This window comes from Malaclemys terrapin, chromosome 9, assembly GCF_027887155.1.
Source record: "Malaclemys terrapin pileata isolate rMalTer1 chromosome 9, rMalTer1.hap1, whole genome shotgun sequence".
Lineage (NCBI taxonomy): Eukaryota > Metazoa > Chordata > Testudines > Emydidae > Malaclemys > Malaclemys terrapin.
In genome coordinates, this window is record NC_071513.1 from 57,835,292 (window position 1) to 57,853,565 (window position 18,274).

At 46.5% G+C, this 18,274-nt stretch overlaps 1 protein-coding gene across 6 annotated transcripts in view; it reads left to right on the forward strand.

Moving 5' to 3' along the window:
• The window catches only part of DGKD (diacylglycerol kinase delta), a 92,919-nt gene that overhangs the window by 33,192 nt on the left and 41,453 nt on the right, over window positions 1-18,274 (forward strand). The window contains exon 1 of one of the 6 annotated variants that reach the window (XM_054039278.1): window positions 3,855-4,141. The exons of 4 other annotated variants lie outside the window; for them this stretch is intronic. The gene's annotated coding sequence lies outside the window, so the exon portion shown is untranslated. Of the gene's footprint in view, window positions 1-3,854; window positions 4,142-13,732; window positions 13,819-18,274 lie in introns of those variants that run through there. One more of the 6 variants, XM_054039279.1, reaches the window with a different exon arrangement.

Here is an 18,274-nt window from a genome sequence, read left to right on the forward strand (position 1 = left end):
TGTTGTACTAACCAAGCCATAAGAAGATGCTGGACAGTGGTACATGGTTTGGTTTGTGGCAGAGAGATTCCATTATTACCTGCTGAGGGTTGCAGTGATTTCTACATTATGGTACACACAACTGAATGTTCCTGTTTAATACAAGTGTATGATGAGTGCAACCTTATGGCTAGATTTTTGTGCAGAAAAGTCAAGAAATATAAATGTATGTTCCCCACAGCAATTATAAGCCATCCCCCTCCATACATGAAATATTTTGGATGACTGGGTATGCTGTTAAATATATGTCTTTAAAGATACGCTCTTGTTAAACACACGTTTATTGGGCCTCTCTAATACTGTTCATTTATATAGCAGGACAGCATAATTCCCTCTGCGGCAGGAATTATGGGTGAAGTTCTGTGGTGTGTGCTTTGCGGGAGGTCAGATTAAATGAATGTAGTGGTCCTTTCTGGCCTTAGAATGTGTGAATCTATACATGTGTCATGGCCAAATTACAAATTGTAGCTATAAACCCCTAGGGAGAGGAGGAAGTAAAAGGGATTCTACAGAGTTCACAAAGAGCTGCATACTGATGTGTATAGTGGGAGTAGAGGAAGATAAGAGATAGTTAAGGTAAGGTTGCAGAACTGGGGCTAGTTCTGTGTATGCTTTTGCTAGAGGAGCCTGGCAATAGGTATTAGCCTTATCCCAAGTTGTAGCCCTTTGATCAGATGGATCTGGACAAAGTGGCTATGGCATAAATCCTAGAATCTGGTTAAATTCCAGCATTTTCTCATAGAAGGCATCTTCCAGTCTTGTAGTCAAGGGCTCAGAGATGGCCTTGCTGAGTTTGAGAGTGAGTACCCACACTACTCTCCAGGGTCCAGTGATTTCTATACAGGACAGGGAATCAGGAACCCTTGAGTTCTAATCCCGGTACTGACACACATTCTCCCTGTGGCTCTGGGAAAGCACCAATGCCTGCCTCAGCTTCCCAATCTATAAATCAGAATAATTTTACAGGTAAAAACTCTAGTGAGGATTATTTACAATGTGTACAGTGCTCGAGTAATGCAAGCATTGTAGAAGTGCTAACATTGTTACTGTATTAGTTGTGGTAATTTGGGAACATCTCTAATTTCTGCCTGGGGCAATGGATGTATTGTGGGGAGGCAGACGGAATCATCATGTTGCTTATACAACTTCCTGCATCTGAGCAAAGCTATGAAGGAGGAATCACTTCCAGGACAGTGGCACCAGGCCATGCTATTCCCCTGCCTTTCCTAGGGGCTCAGGGAACAGGAGAATTAGCTTGGTTCTCAGGAAACAGCAAATGGTGCTCTGTCTCTCTGGCTCATGTATCATGGCTGCTCAGGTAGTCTGTAGGAAAATATCTGACCTCTGTGGCTTTCTGCCTGTTCTATCTATTGAGATTCATACGTGGGTTTGACTGTGGTCCACCCTGAGCTATAAAAACTACTCTGCTAATCAAAAGGTTGGGTAGTTGTTATACTGTTTGGTCTGCCACATCACTGCAGTCATTGCTTTGGATTCCTCAGAACCCTACAATTTTCTCCAGTTCTGTTCGTGAGTGCTCTCTGATTTCCCTTCTGCGTCTTCCCAGCTCGCTTCCCCTCCCAAATGCAGAGTTTTTTGATCCGTTTTAAAAGTGCACTTAAGAGAGAACTTTTTCCTGGTTTTTCAAAGCAAAGAGGTTCACTAACAAGTGTTGGTTTAGATCCGAGATATCAAACATCTAGTGTATTCTAACAAAGGCAGTTGTCCTTGCATTTCATAAGTTCCATTTGTCTTCACTTTAATGGAAAGTTTAATTTCTGACCTGGCAAGACTGGCCCTTCTCTGAGAAAAGCAGCTCCAACATCCAAGCAGTTGTGCTGCTTAATGGGTAAATACTGCACTTCAAGTTCAGACTAGCAGTTGACTTAGTTCAGGAGATGGGTCCAACTCCCACTTAGTATTGCCTCTGCTCCTAAATCTACTGACCATGTCACCTACCCTTAATACTAAAAAGGTTGCCATCTTCCTGGATTTAGGCAGGGTGACTTGTTTCTTTACACTACATCTGGTCTCCAAGCTGGCCAGAGCTCAGCACCCTACTCTGTCCTCCTGTCTTACAAAGAGTGGTACAGTTAGCGGCACTAAAGAGTGGATCATTTGTGTGAGAGCTGCATAAACAACACTTTGATAGGAGGAAGCATGGGAGCTAATGAAGGAGATGGCAAGCAGGGAGGAGATCGCAAAAAACACAGGGAAGGAGTGACTGGAGTAGGAGGAAAAGTTAGGGATGAGGTTGTGAGGAAAGAGGGGACAGAAAACTGGGAGGAAGGGAGACGAAGCAAGAATGAGAGTGGAAGGAGGGATACCTGGTGTGAAGAGAAGCCACAGGATCAGGAGAGATCAGGAGAAGTACCTGAAGATTAAGGGCTTTGTCTATACCAACATTTAATTTACAGCAAGCTGGGATGTGAAACTACCCCCACACTAGCTTGCCACAGACTGTCTGTGTGGACCCTGCTGCAGTGCATTAACAGTTTGCTAATTCACTTTGATCTAGTCATCTTTGAAACGGGATTAGATCAAAGCAAACTAACAAACTGTTAATGCACTGCAGCAGGGTCCACAAGGACAGTTAGTCCATGGCAGGCTAGTCTGGTGTAGATTTACATCCCCGCTCACTGCAAACTAAATGTTCATATAGACAAGCTCTAAGATAACTAGCACAACAGATCTTGGTTCCATTTTGGGAGGAGAGTGGCTTGATTTGGTTTTAGCCCAAGGAAAAGGTAGCACCCATAAATCAGGGAAATGGGCAAAAGAAGGGAAGATGTTTTTAAATGCTGGAATTGTAAGATGATATGTTTGGGGAGAGGCAACAAGAACAAAGAATGCTTGTGTGAACGGATCAGTGCTCTGCAGCAGTCCAGGGCCAACATGGTGATCTGTTGCATAAATAAAGGAATAATATTCAGATATAAAGATACTGATAAGTCTTTTATGTAAGACATTGGTACTATCTGGCAGCTGATTTCTTTGCTGTGTAGAGGTAGCTAAAAGGGAGAAATAGAGCAAGGAAGGGGCATAATGTGATTTAATTTATTTACTTATCTTATTTAGATTTCTTTAGTGTATGTCTCCTAGGTTTGAACTGGAAATAGGAGTTAGAATGCTTATTGGGAAACACTCTGATCCCATATTTGGCTGCGGAGCCAAGTGGTGTGATGGGAGCGGTTAACAAATGCTTTTTATAGGATAGCCCAGGGCTGAAATAAAAAAATTCTATTGTGTATTTCCTGAAGAGTAAAATGTACCTGCCATAACGGGATGGACTAGATGGGCCATTGGATCTTTCCAGCCACAAATCCTGTGTCACTTCCAGCCAACAGCTCTGGAACTGATTTTCCAGTTGTTTCTAGCAGACATTCTTTTCTGGGATCTGTCTGGACTTTCACCCAACTTCTGCTTCTAGTGACCTTTATGCAGATTTCAACATCAATTCTTCGTCTCAGTTTACTCAGAGCCTAGTGATTCTGCAGGAGAAAGTTCCCAGATGGTGGGTGGGTGTGGGTCTCATCCTTAGTGGTTTGATCCCCCTGTATTGATACTGTCCTGAAAGCTGCTGTTTGCAGCTGATGCACAGACACAGCACACAACGGGGCTGCCACTAGCCCTCCTCTGCTGTTAAAGTCTGCTTTGTTGAAGAGGTGGAGCTTGAACTCTTGGACGCCTCCATAAACTCCTCTCCACCCCCCTCTCCGTTGGGACGTACCTCTCAGTTCTGGCATAAGACAGGAAACAGCATATTATTACACTCAGCGCCTGCCTCCCGGCTTCACTGCCAGCAGAAGCAAATCTGTTCCACCTCCTCCTTAAGCACACAGCTAATCATCTTGTGGGGAGTGGAACAGAGCTCCAAGAGAGTGGCTGCAGAGAGGAATAATCCTATTAATTTTATGTCAAACAATGGATCTTGTTTGTTCTGAGATGGAGGAGATATGGTCAGGACCCTCTAATTTAGAAAAGGATTGAATATGGGTCTTCAGCTTTAAGACCAGAAGAGTGAACAGGGTTTGTTGGACTGGGCATCAAAGACAGCACCTGCTCCTGGACAACCGCCCACCAGGAATTCAGATTCTTTGGAGTAAGTGTACTTCAGGCTCTCTGGCTTGTAAAGTGAATTATACTCTCCTCTTCTGTGCTGATGCATATGTAAAAAGTTATATAGAACTGGAATGGGTGTGCAAAAGTGAGTAGTTGCCTGTGGTGCAGTTGGAAGTACATCCTATTTCGTAACTGATGAGTCCCCTGAACCAGGGTCACAGGGAAAGAAGAAGCATGGTAATTCAGGTTAGAGAAATATCTTACTCCACTGGAGTATTCTCATCTTTTCTCATTGGTATGGAGAAAAGAGATGGGTTGCTGTAGATTTCAGGAAGACGTGTATGGAATTGTTTGCACTCACGAATTAGAGCATGTTGTCATTTCTTGTGAGGGGGAGGGTACATAGGACATTGTCCTTCTCCAGCCATTCCTCTCTGGAAGCATGTGAGATGGTAACAAGAGGCAAATAGGGCTATCTTCTTGCTACTTTACACTATCATCATCAGGCAAGTCAGATGACAGCACCTGCCTGATGAAGTGGTATGGAAATGGATGTTTTCCCCTGAAGGTGAATATGTCCGGTGTACTGTCCCAGACTAACCTGCACTCTGCCACTGCAGAATAGCTGGTGTTAATATTTTCGCTGAAGAAGCTTGTCCTTGAATGAAGGACTACTCAGAACTGTTGCAGCTTGCTATCAGGCGGGGAGTCAGCTCCCAGTTTGTTGGCTCATTAGCTGGGTGTCTGTAATGCACTACTGGAACAAGAGGAACCAGGATCAAAGGTTCCTTGAGCTGGTTTGAAATATAAGCACCAAGGAAGAACATGTTACTTGTTTTTATCAGGAGAAGAAATATAGGAACTTCTGTTGTAAGCTCTTTGCAGGAAGTCAGACTCAGCCCTCGAGACCAGGGTCAGACCTGACTGTGTCAGGATGGAGCAGAGAATTCCTTGTGGTCTGCAACTTCCCTGGACTCCCCAAGATGTCAGGGTCATGGATAATGTGCTTCTGAGAATAACCAGTCTTGTTGTATGTGGGAGGGGAATCTCCCGCCCCCAATTCCTCAGCACACACACAAGCTTAGAACAGTATGCTTCAGGGAGTAACCTGGCTCTTCAGGGTAATGGGGATGAAGACACAGAGCAGGGGAGGAGAGTTTCCCCATTCCAATACATACTCCATAACGTACACAGTCACATGCTTCAGGAAGCCACCAAACTTAGTGGGGAGGTTGCCCCCAACCCCACCATTCTGTACACACACGGTGTGCATCAGGGAGGTAGTGGGCTCTGGGAGGGTGGGGGTTGGAAAGGGACCAGCTGCATAGTCTCACAAACAGAGGGAGAAATTCCCCCATTTTCTCCCTGTCAAAGTATCTTCTATAAACAGGACAAGATCACAATGCAGTTTGAGTAACCAGGCTCCTGAGTGGATTGTTGTCATTCCCACTCCTGCATGCATACATAATTTAAAAAATTGTACATACTCTGCTGATACATTTAATATCTATAGTAATACTGGTTGCTTTCAGATTTTCCTATCAGAGTTATAAGAACTGAAAATAAGGCTGCAGACTGGAAATGCTGTCTTCATTTTAACTAACAAGAGTGTCACTGCTTTTTCCTCTCATTCAGTGCAGGCCTGTCCCCAGTTCCTATTATATTTGCTCCAGTTTCTAAATAATCTGTTGCTTTAGTTATTTGCACACCAGTCCTCAGTAAAAAAAATTTCTGCTGGAGACAGGCCCTTGGTAAACAGACATTTCTGACTCAGTGCTAGCCTATGAAAAGAATCTTTTAGAAATCCTTTTCCTGTCTAGGATTCCAGGACTTTTAATCTGGTCTCTTGCTGGAACTGGTTGTTAGTCTGCTCACACAGGACATGCAGAATAGAGAGAAGCCATCTAAGGGAGGTCTTGTGGGGCATTGCTTCAAATACAGAGGAAAGAGCTGAATGGTCCCTATAAGAAGTTGCACTGCTGAGATTGGTGATTCTTCTTCTTTAGATTACAAGAGCATCCAAAAATGTGCTAGGTATTTCTCAGACAGATGAAGATGCTGTTTGGAAGAGGTGAAATGTGACTCCACATCTCTGACAGAGAGGGGCAGGATAAATAGGGAGTTTTAAAGTGAAGGAGAAAGCTTTGAGAAGGTTTGTTTGTAAAAGGATTTTATTCCCCTACAAGGAAGTTGATTGGTGTGGAATTAGCACCTGTTCCTGCCCTTGTGCCTGAACACTAGCAGCTTTTGTTTTCTACTTTGTTTGCTCTTTGGTAACCTTAGTGCATTATATCCTGTGTTTAATCTACCTTCCTGAGTGAGTTTACAAACTCTCTGCCTATCCCTGAAGAGCAGGAAAAGGCCAGAAGATTCTGAGGGACACTAGAAGCCATTTCAGAACATGGCAGATGTAATTTTGAACTGGAATTGCAGTAGAAGAAAAGAGTTTCTTGTGCAGATGCACACTCTTGAAGCCATGTCTACAGCCAGGAAAAGGGCCTGCTGCTGACAGTTATCAGCAAAGGATCTCCTCTCGTTCCCCCCTCTACTGATGTTCAGAATGGTTTAACGGCTATTGTAGACAGAACAAAACCATCCTGAACACCATGACGCTAAGTGTGGTAAGCCACTCGGTTTGTCATGCTTTCAGTAATTATGCTGAAAACAGCATACTTCCTTTTGTGCTAGCAGCTAACCTGTTTTCAACACTACTTAAGTGAGGGGCTGTCGAGAGCTATTGCTAATAGTAAGCTGTCAGCAACAGATCATTTTCCTACTGTAGGCAATGATCTTGTCTTGCTCAGATTTTATTAGATGCTAGCCGTGACAGGTATTACACCACCAAGACAGCAGCTATAACTATAGGGAGCATTGACTTGTTCTTCAGTTCATGATTATTTGCTTCTGGGTGAATGACTTGGAAGCTTTCTCTGAAATGTCTTTAGCTTCCCAATTTCACCTTTATTTCAGAATTGTGTAGTTCCATTTGGGAACATTTTTTCTGGAAGGACTTTGTCCTGTGGAAGTACAAAGGGAAGAAAGGGCCTTTTCCCAGTGCTATATGGAATCAGTGAGTAGGCAGAGATTTTCACCATATGAACTGACTGAGTTTTATACCTGCTGACCAGTAATGAGGACCTTTCAACACACTTCCTTTCAGATTATAGGCATCCTGGAATCTACCCTTGTCTGTGCTCATTCTGCTGACTGCCAGGAAGAGGAATGCCTCTTGTTTAAGAACAGAGTTTCCAGAGGCATATAGGAATGTGACCCTGGGATGAAAGATGGTCATTTTCCCAGAGAATGCTCTGTCTTGTAGCTTTCCCACTCCAGCATCAGGGAAGAAGATGAGACATCAAGATGTAGAATAAACAAAAATTAAACTTTGTCTGGGGACATGTTGTGCTAACAAATACCATCAAAGGCAGGGGGCTAGTGCATTTATTGCATGTAGGCCTAACAGATCTGGTATATTTCATAAGAGAAACACATCTAGTTAACTGAATCTAGTCCGAAAAAGGGCAACCTAGTGTATTATATTTATCTCTCTGTGGACTGGTCTAGCCTGAAATCTGCCCGTTCAGAGTTAAGAGCTGTGTAGAATCAGAGAAGATTAGGGTTGTGTGAGAGGTCAGACTCACCCCTGCGGCACCTCCTGCTGGTCACTTTAGGGAATCAGCTCAATCCAGCCTGGAGTGCCCTCTGCAGGCTGGTGATCCGCCTTGTCCTCCTACTGGTTCCCGTGTCCCGCCCAGGACCCTGGTGCCCCATGCTCTAGGTGCTGCCCCCTGGCAGTACCCACACACACTTGGTCTCCCCTCCCAGGGGAACCCGCACCCCCTAACCCCACCTCACCTCAGTCTCAGGCTACTGCCAGTCACCATCAAGCCCCCTCTCCCTGGGGCAGACTGCAGTATAGGCCACTCATCACAGGCAAGATTGGGTTTGGACCTGTTGCCTTGGCCTACCTCTGGACTGTCCTCTGCAACCCCCCCAGTACCTTTGGCCTAATACTAGGCTGTAGCCTGGGGCTTTCCAGGCTGGAGCTCCCCAGCCCTGCTCCACTCAGGTACCCTGTCTCTACTCCCTGCAGCTAGGCCCTTCTCTCTGAGTACAGAGAGAACCTCAGAGCATCTGGCTCCCAGCCTCTTTATACAGGCCAGCTGGGCTCAGATTGAGGCGTGGCCCAGGTGCAGCTACTTCCCAATCAGCCCAGTAGCTGCTTCCCTGCCCCAGCCTTCTCCCAGGGCTGTTCCAAACTCCTCAGGGCAGGAGCAGGTGTCCACCCCGCTACAGGTTGGAAGAGACCTCAGGAGATCATCTAGTCCAACTCCCTACTCAAAGCAAGACCAACACCAACTAAATCTCCTCAGCCAGGGCTTTGTCAAGTTGGGCCTTAAAAACCTCTAAGTTCAGGGTCAAAGTACCAAGGGTGCTGCAGGTTAGGATTCAGGTACCTAGGGAGTGCAGCTCTAAAAAAAAAAAAAAATCTTATTACTCAGGCTTTAGCAGGTTCTCTAAAATTAACTAGTCTTTTATCAGATGGAAAAAAAAAGGTAGTTTCCATAGGTGGAAACTATCCGATTGTCAGGAAAAGCTGTTTTCATTATAAAATAACTACATTTCTCTGTGAAATTGGTGAGTTCTGTCTGGGATGAAGAATGTTCAGTGTGGCATCTGGAGTTGAGGGGAGAGGTATGGCAGAATTAGGCTGTGAATGCTATTTGGGAATATTCTCAAACATAGGTAGTTTCATAAAGTTCTAATTCACTGAACTCTCTTGGAGTGCAGCACCGGATCATCAGGGTTTGGGTGCATTGGCGGAGCTGTGTGAAGGGTGCATTGTAAAGCAGGACAGAGGCGCATTGACAGATGTGTGGAGGAAGCCATGCTTCAATCCCTCATCCTCTGAAGCATGAAAATTGAACAGAATTTACTTCTTGCTTCCCAGAAGAGAGAGTCTTGCCTAAATTGTGTCACGTAGTTATTCCAGCCTGTACAATTGTGATCTCGGCCTCCAAATTCAGTTGTCTAATTGACATTAATGAGATACACTATGACAGTTTGGGGGAGCTGTGTATGTACAGCTTATGAATTCTGACTGATTTTATGAAATTGCGGTATCATTGAATAGCTCAGAGGATGTGGTGTCAGCCCTGTGCCATCAGGAATGGTGGCATGTTCTGGACCAGGGATAAGAATAGCTCCCATTCAGATGGGGCATGTTAGGACAATCGGATGGACGCACCCTAGGTGAAAACAGTTGTCTCCAGCTTCTTTGCAGGGGGCTGGGGTTTGAAGCAGAGGACTTTCCCAAGAAAAGGGAAACAATGAAACTTGTCATTAGTGCTAGCCTTTAAAGACCACCGAGGCTGAGAGAGAGGAACAAAAAGAATGTGCTTGTGTAGGACAGGGATCCTTTTTGGACTACAGGACCAGTCAAGGAAGAAGGAAGCTGGCTGCTGTGGGATAGGGGAGGAGAGCGAGATGCACATACTGCATGATTCAAGGGAGAAGCCGTGGGCAGGAGTGGGGATCCTGGACATTCTAGGTAATGGTGACCGACTCCCAAAGAGTGCTCGAGGGATGAGAAGACTGTCTGAGGAAGGGAAGGGTGTATCGATGTTGTGTTGTTTTACCTGGATCTGTAGATTTCTTGTGCTATCTTGCTGCTATTGGGGTACCCTGGGGGGTATAGAGCAGCTGGACCTTGAGGTCCCATTTCTGTGAAGGAGTGATATAGTCTGTGCCCGGGGAGTGTGCCAAAGAGGCCAGAGAAAGAGACAGTGCAAGGCTCCTATTCAGAACAAGGGAAGCTTAAGAGCGCACAGATCCAATTCTGCAGTCCCCAAACACAGCAGCCTGCTGAGTGTTACCAGAGCTGTGACACACGCTCCTAATCTGAAGTGTAAATTGCTAATGCAAGGCTAAAGTTTATGCTTATGCTCCCTTTTTCATTGCCTGCTCTATGAATTAACATATTCATTGAAGGAACAGGAGCTGCTTTAGCCATGCTTAGTCCACTTTATACCTTGGCTTAGCAGCATGTCAAGCAGAGAATCTGCCATACACCAGGGAACTCCTTATAGTCAGTCCCATCAATACTGTGCATTAGGAGCGTTAGCAGCAGCGTGCTTGAAATATGTTAGTGCTGATGAGTTACTGGTCTTGCTGGTAAACATAACTAGCTGTTTTTAGGTATGTCATTATTCACTTCACAACTGTAGCTGCTCCAGGAGCTGGAGCTGATAAGTGCCTGGGCCACTGTAATATTAGAATCATAGACTATTAAGGTTGGAAGAGACCTCAGGAGGTCATCTAGTCCAATCTCTTGCTCAAAGGGGGACCAACACCAACTAAATCTTCTCAGCCAGGGCTTTGTCAAGCCGGGCCTTAAAAACCTCTAAGGATGGAGATTCCACCACTTCCTTAGGTAACCCATTCCAGTGCTTCACCACCCTCCTAGTGAAATACTGTTTCCTAATATCCACCTAGACCTCCCTATAGCGAGGTGAGACTCACCGGCACGGCGCCTCCTGCTGGTCATCCTGGGAATTAGCTCTTTTCCAGCTCCAGAGCACCCGCTGCTGGCCGATGTCCCGCTTACCTCAGGCCCCCGTGTCCCTCCTGGACCCCGGTGCCCCTTCCCTCAGGGTTCTGTTCTCTGCAGTACCGCTGCAGTCTGGATCTCCCCTCCCAGGGGAACCCCCAACTCTCTATCCCCACTTTGCCTCAGTGGCTACTGCCAGTCATCATCTAGCCCCTGCTCACTGGGGCAGACTGCAGTCTGTAATCCACTCATCACTCGCAAGGGGGGTTTGGACTTACTGCCTTTGCCTAACCCTGGGCTGCACCTCTGCAACCCCAGTACCTGCTCTGGGCCTTCACCAAGGCCTGCAGCCTGGGGAGTTGCCAGGCTGAAGCTCCCCCACTCCTTTGCCTGTCCCCAGCCCTGTTCAGCCTCAGGTACCCTGCTTAGCTCCCAGGCAGCCCAGTTCTTCTCTCTCCAGAGAGAGAGAGACTCTCTCAGCACCTGCCTCATAGCCCTTTCATAGGGCCAGCTGTGGCCGTTTCCCCAATCAGCCTACCCTATTGGCTCCCTGGAGCAGCCCTTTCCCAGGGCTGGTTTAACCCCTTCAGGGCCGGAGCGGGGTAACCGCCCCGCTACACTCCCCCACTGCAACTTGAGACCATTGCTCCTTGTTCTGTCAACCGCCCCGCTACACTCCCCCACTGACAACAGCCAAGCACCATCCTTTTTGGAACCCCCTCTTCAGATAGTTGAAGGCTGCTATCAAATCCCCCCTCACTCTTCTCTTCTGCAGACTAAATAACCCCAGTTCTCTCAGCCTCTCCTCATAAGTCATGTGCCTCAGGCCCCGAATCATTTTCGTTGCCCTCCGTTGGACTCTCTCCAATTTGTCCACATCCCTTCTGTAGTGGGGGGACCAAAACTGGGCACAGTACTCCAGGTGTGGCCTCACCAGTGCCGAATAGAGGGGAATAATCACTTCCCTCAATCTGTTGGCAGTGCTCCTACTAATACAGCCCAATATGTCGTTGGCCTTCTTGGTAACAAGGGCACACTGCTGACTCATATCCAGCTTCTCATCCACTGTAATCCACAGGTCCTTTTCTGCAGAACTGCTGCTTAGCCAGTCCGTCCGCAGCCTGTAGCAGTGCATGGGATTCTTCCTTCCTAAGTGCAGGATTCTGCACTTGTCCTTGTTGAACCTCATCAGATTTCTTTTGGTCCAATCCTCCAATTTCTCTAGGTCGCTCTGGACCCTATCCCTACTCTCCATTGTATCTACCTCTCCCCCCAGCTTAGTGTCATCAGTGAACTTGCTGAGGGTGCAATTCATCCCATCATCCAGATCATTAATAAAGATGTTGAACAAAACAGGTCCCAGGACCAACCCCTGGGGCACTCCTCTTGATAGCGGCTGCCAACTAGACACAGAGCCATTGATCATTACCTGTTGAGCCTGACACTCTAGCCAGCTTTCTATCCATCTTATAGTCCATTCATCCAATCCATACTTCTTTAACTTGCTGGCAAGAATACTGTGGGAGACCCTATCAAAAGCTTTGCTAAAGTCAAGATCAGAGGTGGGCAAACTACGGCCTGCGGGCCACATCCAGCCCACGGGACCATCTGCCTGGCTGCTGAGCTCCGGCTGGGGAGGCTAGCCCCCAGTCCCTCCCCCGCAGAGTTACGCTGCCGCGCGGGCAGCACTCTGGACGGCGGAGCTGTGCACTCCTGCCAAGCAGAGCGGCAGCGTGTCTGGCTCCAGCCAGCGCGACAGCCAGACATGCTGCTCTGCATGCTTTGCTCCACGTGGTAAGTGGGCCAGGGGCGGGGGGCAGGCAGGGGACAGGGAGCAGGGGGCGGTTGAATGGGGTAGAGGTTCGGGGGAGGGGAGACGGGGGTCAGGGGGGTTGGATAGGCGTGGGGTCCCGGGGGGCCTGGCAGGGGGCGGGGGTGTGGATGGGGTCGGGGCAGTCAGGGGACTGGGAGCAGGGGGGTTGGATGGGGGTGGGGTCCCAGGGGGCGGTTAGGGGCAGGGGCCCCGGGAGGGGGCAGTTAGGGGACAAGGAGTAGGGGGGGTTGGATGGGTCGGAGGTTCTGAGGGGGGCAGTCAGGGGGCTGGAAGTAGGAGGTGGTGGATGGGGGCAGAGGCACAGCCTTCCTTACCCGGCCCTCCATCCAGTTTTGCAACCCCAATGTGGCCCTCGGGCCAAAAAGTTTGCCCACCCCTGGTCAAGATATATCACATCCACCGCTTTCCCCATATGCACAGAGCCAGTTATCTCATCATAGAAGGCAATCAGGTTGGTCAGGCATGACTTCCCCTTGGTGAATCCATGTTGACTGTTCCTGATCACCTTCCTCTCCTCCAAGTGCTTCAAAATGGATTCCTTGAGGACCTGCTCCATGATTTTGCTGGGGACTGAAGTGAGGCTGACCGGTGTGTAGTTCCCCCAGATCTCTATCTTCCCTTTTTTAAATATGGGCACGATATTTACCTTTTTCCAATCATCCGGGACCTATCCACATCCCTTCATTGCATGTCAGGGGTATGTGCGGGAGACAGCCTGGCCCACTATACAAAGCAAAGACACTAGCTGCCTCGTGTGCATGGACATTCACCTGAGCTGTGCTATCGCTGATCAAGTGAAGATCTTTACCTGCATCAGCATAGCTTCCTTGTTCACCTCCTCACCTTCTATATTTTTTCTGGCTGCAGGTTTTAGATCCTCCAAGCCATAAGTAATTCTGCTCTCCCTTTGTACATTAAATCACTGGCTGTTTTGAGTATGTTAGGAGCTCTTGGGGGATTCAGGGTTCATAAATTTGTGTGCAGGGCTGTGTGTTTGAACAGGATGTGAGCAAAAGGAAGCAGCCAAAATTATCAGGTCCTGTCATACGCCCACTTTTGGCTACCTTCAACAGTATATCGCACCAGGACAGCTATATTTAGCAGAATCATTTCAAGTTCCTCTATCACTCCTTTTGTGTCTTTTTCCAACCAGCTCTGTGATTGGGCGAGAGTGTTAACTTGTTTTTCTGTCTCATGTGGTCACTGAGCTCACCAGATCCACTCTGATAAAGCAGAATCATACTGTGTTTGGCCAAAGCTGCCACTTCAGCTCTGAGAAGTTTCTGGGCAGCCAGGAAATACTGGGGAAGGACCTGAATGAAGAAGTCAATGGGTAAGGACTCCTTTGAGGGAAGCAAGGTGAGAGAATGAAGATTAGGCTTCACTCTCACTGCTGGGAGGAAGAAGGGAAGTGGCTCAGTATAAGAAAACACAAAAAGGTTGAAATGTAGCAGGATTTCTTTTTACATTTTGGTCTAAGGCAGGGAATCCTTATTGGGTTAGCTTTCTAATGTAGAGGTTCACAGTTGTTCACTGGGGACTGACATCCAGGGGAGTCCAGTCTGTTTTTCAAATGTGAAATTTGAGATTTTCCTCACTTGGCTCCATCATTTGCCAGCTGTCCTGACTTGAAAAGTCAGTTGAGTTAAACTGGTGATAACTTTGGACAGAGCAGTATCATGGTGACCTAACTGGTATTATCAGCCAGAAGGGAGATGGCAAACCTGGTTGGAGGATGGACTTCTTGGTGAAAAGGTACAGGAGATGATGCTGAGTCCCTGAGAAGTGTTAGGGTAGTGTCAGCATCTAGCCTCAGGGACACTATGGGTATGGGCTCAGAGCTCGAACCTGAGCCCGAACACCTACACTGCTGTTTTAGTGCCATAGCATGAGCCCAAGTCTGTGCCCAGGTTCTGAGATTTGCTGCTTCTGATTTTAAAACCGAGTGTAGACGTACCCTTTGACACTGGCTTCAGTCAATGATTTTGAATAGGATGGCTTGAAGAACAGGTTTTCTGTGGTGGGATTGAGATGCCTCAGCTGGAAGTGTTTGCAAAGACTCACTGGAGAATCAGTGAATCTTCTTGATTGCCCAGGGGTAGTTGACCGAACCGCCATGATTCCAACAAGCGACACACTTACTGGGGTTTTCATAGACAGTGTGATGATGTTCTCTGTGGTACTGGTAAATTGAGTCCTGCCTGAAGTGAATAAGAGTTTCTCTGCCTCCAATATCCTTAAGCCTTTTCTGTCATTCCCATCCATTCTGATGACTCTTCAGAATGGAGTTAATGAATGGCACATTCCTTGCCACTACTGATTAACTCTGATACCATGGTACCTTGAGCCTTAACAGGCAATTACTTTATGCACCAGCAGTGTTGTTATAGACCAGGGGTAGGCAACCTATGGCACGTGTACCAAAAGTGGCACGCAAGCTGATTTTCAGTGGCACTGACACTGCCCGGGTCCTGGCCACTGGTCCAGGGGCTCTGCATTTTAATTTAATTTTAAATGAAGCTTCTTAAACATTTTAAAAACCTTATTTACTTTACATACAACAATAGTTTAGTTATATATTATAGACTTATAGAAAGAGCCCTTCTAAAAACATTAACATGTATTACTGGCACATGAAACCTTAAATCAGAGTGAATAAATGAAGACTTGGCACCCCACTTCTGAAAGATTGCCGACCCCGTTACAGACTGTGTTCTAATGCTAGCTAAGGGAGATGAATCTAGGCGTTCAGTTCCCATTTTAGGGACCAAACCTGAGATTCATATGCCAGAAAGCTCCACAGCACTCAGGGTCTATAAAGCAACTGCATCGGTATTTGGCATTCCCTTTTTAGGAAGAGCAAGCCGGTTTAATTTATATAATAGTTCACATCATGATAAACCTTTGAGCCACTTCAGGGTCTGATTACTCAGAGTTCTGTCAACCCCAAAATAGGCCAAAAAACACAAGGGTTATTAATAATCTCAGGATTCTGTTTGTTTATTCTGTCTGCTGATATTTTTTTTTAAACTGTCGGGGGAAGCAATCCCCTCCCTCATTCAAAGTGAATCAGTCCCTTGTTTTTGTGCTATCCCATTATATGAGAACAAGAGGTCACTGGATGACATTACTGCTTGGTAAATTTAGAACAAATGAAAGGAAGTGCTACTCACATAGTGCGGCATCATCCTGTGGAATTTGCTGTTCCAGGGTGTTAGTCAAAAACTGGAACTGGAACTTAAAGAAATAGTCGGACCATTAACATTTGTAGCCATGTCATCCAAGAGAGGGGTAACCAAATCTCATGGGTCAGTGTGTCAGCTGATCGCTGCCATGGTGAGAAATGAATGTATACGATTCCCTGATTAGAAAGGTGCTTTTTTTTTTTTTTTTTTGGTGGAGGGCCACTGCTGCCTTTTGAAGAATCAGAAATTAGCCACTTCTGGCAGCAGGGTATCAGGCTGGATAATCAGCAGTCTGACGCAGAATGGCACATTGTATGTCTTGTCTCTCTCTCTCTCTCTCTCCCCCTCCCCCCTCCATCAGTTCCCATCGCTGATGACATCAAGAATCTCAAGATAAATGTTTCTCTAGAGCTGTTATTAAATTGGGAATTTTGCTGTCTGAAACCTGTTTACAACTTTGTCCTCACTTCTGGGCTTGTAGTTGTGTGCCAGACTTCTAATTTCAGGTCTGTGATTTCTTGCCTAGCAGAATAAGGTGTGAAAATACCTTTAATTAATTAATTATTGTAGCATCTAGAAATCCCAGTCATGGACCAGGACCCCATATTGCTAGGTGCTGTACAAACACAGAACAAAAGACAGTCCCTGCTACAAAGCGCTTACAATCTTTTCACCGATTTTTTGTCTCCTAGCATGTAAACTTCTCTGAACACAAATCTGTCCCAGTGCTGGATTTTGGCATTTTATCATGGCTGCATTATATGGCTTTAGAATCTAATATTCTTCATTGGACCAGTTCTCTGTGGAGATGCAGGAAGTTTGAGACCCCAGAACTGAACCTTTACCAAAAGCAAAAACAACGTGGAGTCGAAAGACTAACAGATTTATTTGGGCATAAGCTTTCATGGGTAAAAAACCCACTTCTTCAGATGCATGGAGTGAAAATTACAGATACAGGCGTAAATATATATTGTCACATGAAGAGAAGGGAGTTACCTTACAAGTGGAGAACCAGTGTTGAAGGCCAATTTAGTCAGGGTGGATGTAGTCCATTCCCAATAATTGATGAGAAGGTGTCAATACCAATAGAGGGAAAATTGCTTTTGTAGTGAGCCAGCCACTCCCAGTCCGTGTTCAAGCCCAAATTGATGGTGTTAAGTTTGCAAATGAATTGTAGCTCAGCAGTTTCTCTTTGAAGTCTGTTTTTGAAGGGTTTTTTTGTTGAAGTATGGCTACTTTTAAATCTGTTATTGAGTGTCCAGGAAGATTGAAGTGTTGTCCTATTGGCTTTTGTATGTTACCATTCCTAATGTCTGATTTGTGTCCATTTATCCTTTTAGGTAGAGACTGTCCGGTTTGGCCAATGTACATGGCAGGGGGGCATTGCTGGCACATGATGGCATATATCACATATATCTGTTACAAAAAGCAGCTTCAATGCTTCTGTCTACTGGGCCAATATTTCAGATTCTTGTTCTTTTAAGAGGATACAAAAAATTGATACTAGGTATTTTGATGATACTGGATAGATTTCATGATTCTAAGGAAAGGAAGGAATAAAAGCAGCAGAATAAGGACAGTGGGTTTCAAAAAAAGGTAGGATCCCATGGGAAGAAAATCTAAGGGAAAAAGGAGTTCAGGAGAGTTTGCAGTTTCTCAAGGAGACAGTATTAAAGGCAATACTGTAAACTATCCCGATGCAAAGGAAAGGTAGATGGAATAGTGAGAGGCCAATATGGGACATAAAAGGCAATAATTAGAGGTTCTTCAAATACATTAGGAACAGGAGAAAAATGAAGGAAAGTGTAGGTCCTCTGCTTAGCCGGAAAGGAGAGCTAATAACGGATACCATCAAGAAGGCTGAGGTGTTTAATGCCTATTTTGCTTTAGTCTTCACTAAGAAGGTTAACGGTGACCAGATACTCAACACAATTAATATTAACAACAAGGGAGGGGGAGGAACAGGTTAAAGAATATTTAGGTAAGCTAGATGTATTCAAATCAGCAGGGCCTGATAAAGTTCATCCTAGGTTACATAAGGAACTAGCTGAATCAATCATAGAACTTTTAGCAATTATCTTTGAGAACTTCTTATAGAGGAGGGTGACGTCCCAGAGGAATATACTCGGCTTATGTAGTCTTGAGAAAAGAAGACTGAGGTGGACCTGATAAGTCTTCAAATACATTAAGAGCTGTTATAAAGAAGATGGTGATCAGTTAGGGTTACCATATTTGACAAATAAAAAAAGAGGACCCTCCATGGGGCCCTGGCCCCGCCCATTTCCCCAGCCCCACCCCAACTCCGCCCCTTCCCCGCCCAACCCGCCCTAACTCCGCCCCACTCCTCCCTCCCACTCCCAGCCACACAAAACGGGCTGCCCAAGCGCTACCGGCTTTACGGTTTGCCGGGCAGCCCCCAGACCCTGCGCCCCCGGCCGGCGCTTCTCCAGCGCAGCTGGAGCCCGGGAGGGGAAGCACCCAGCCGGGGGCGCAGGGTCTGGAGGCTGCCTGGCAAACCGTGAAGCCGGTAGCGCTCGGGCTTCGGGCAGCCCCTATGCCTCCGGACCCTGCGCCCCCGGCCGGGCACTTCCCCTCCCGGGCTCT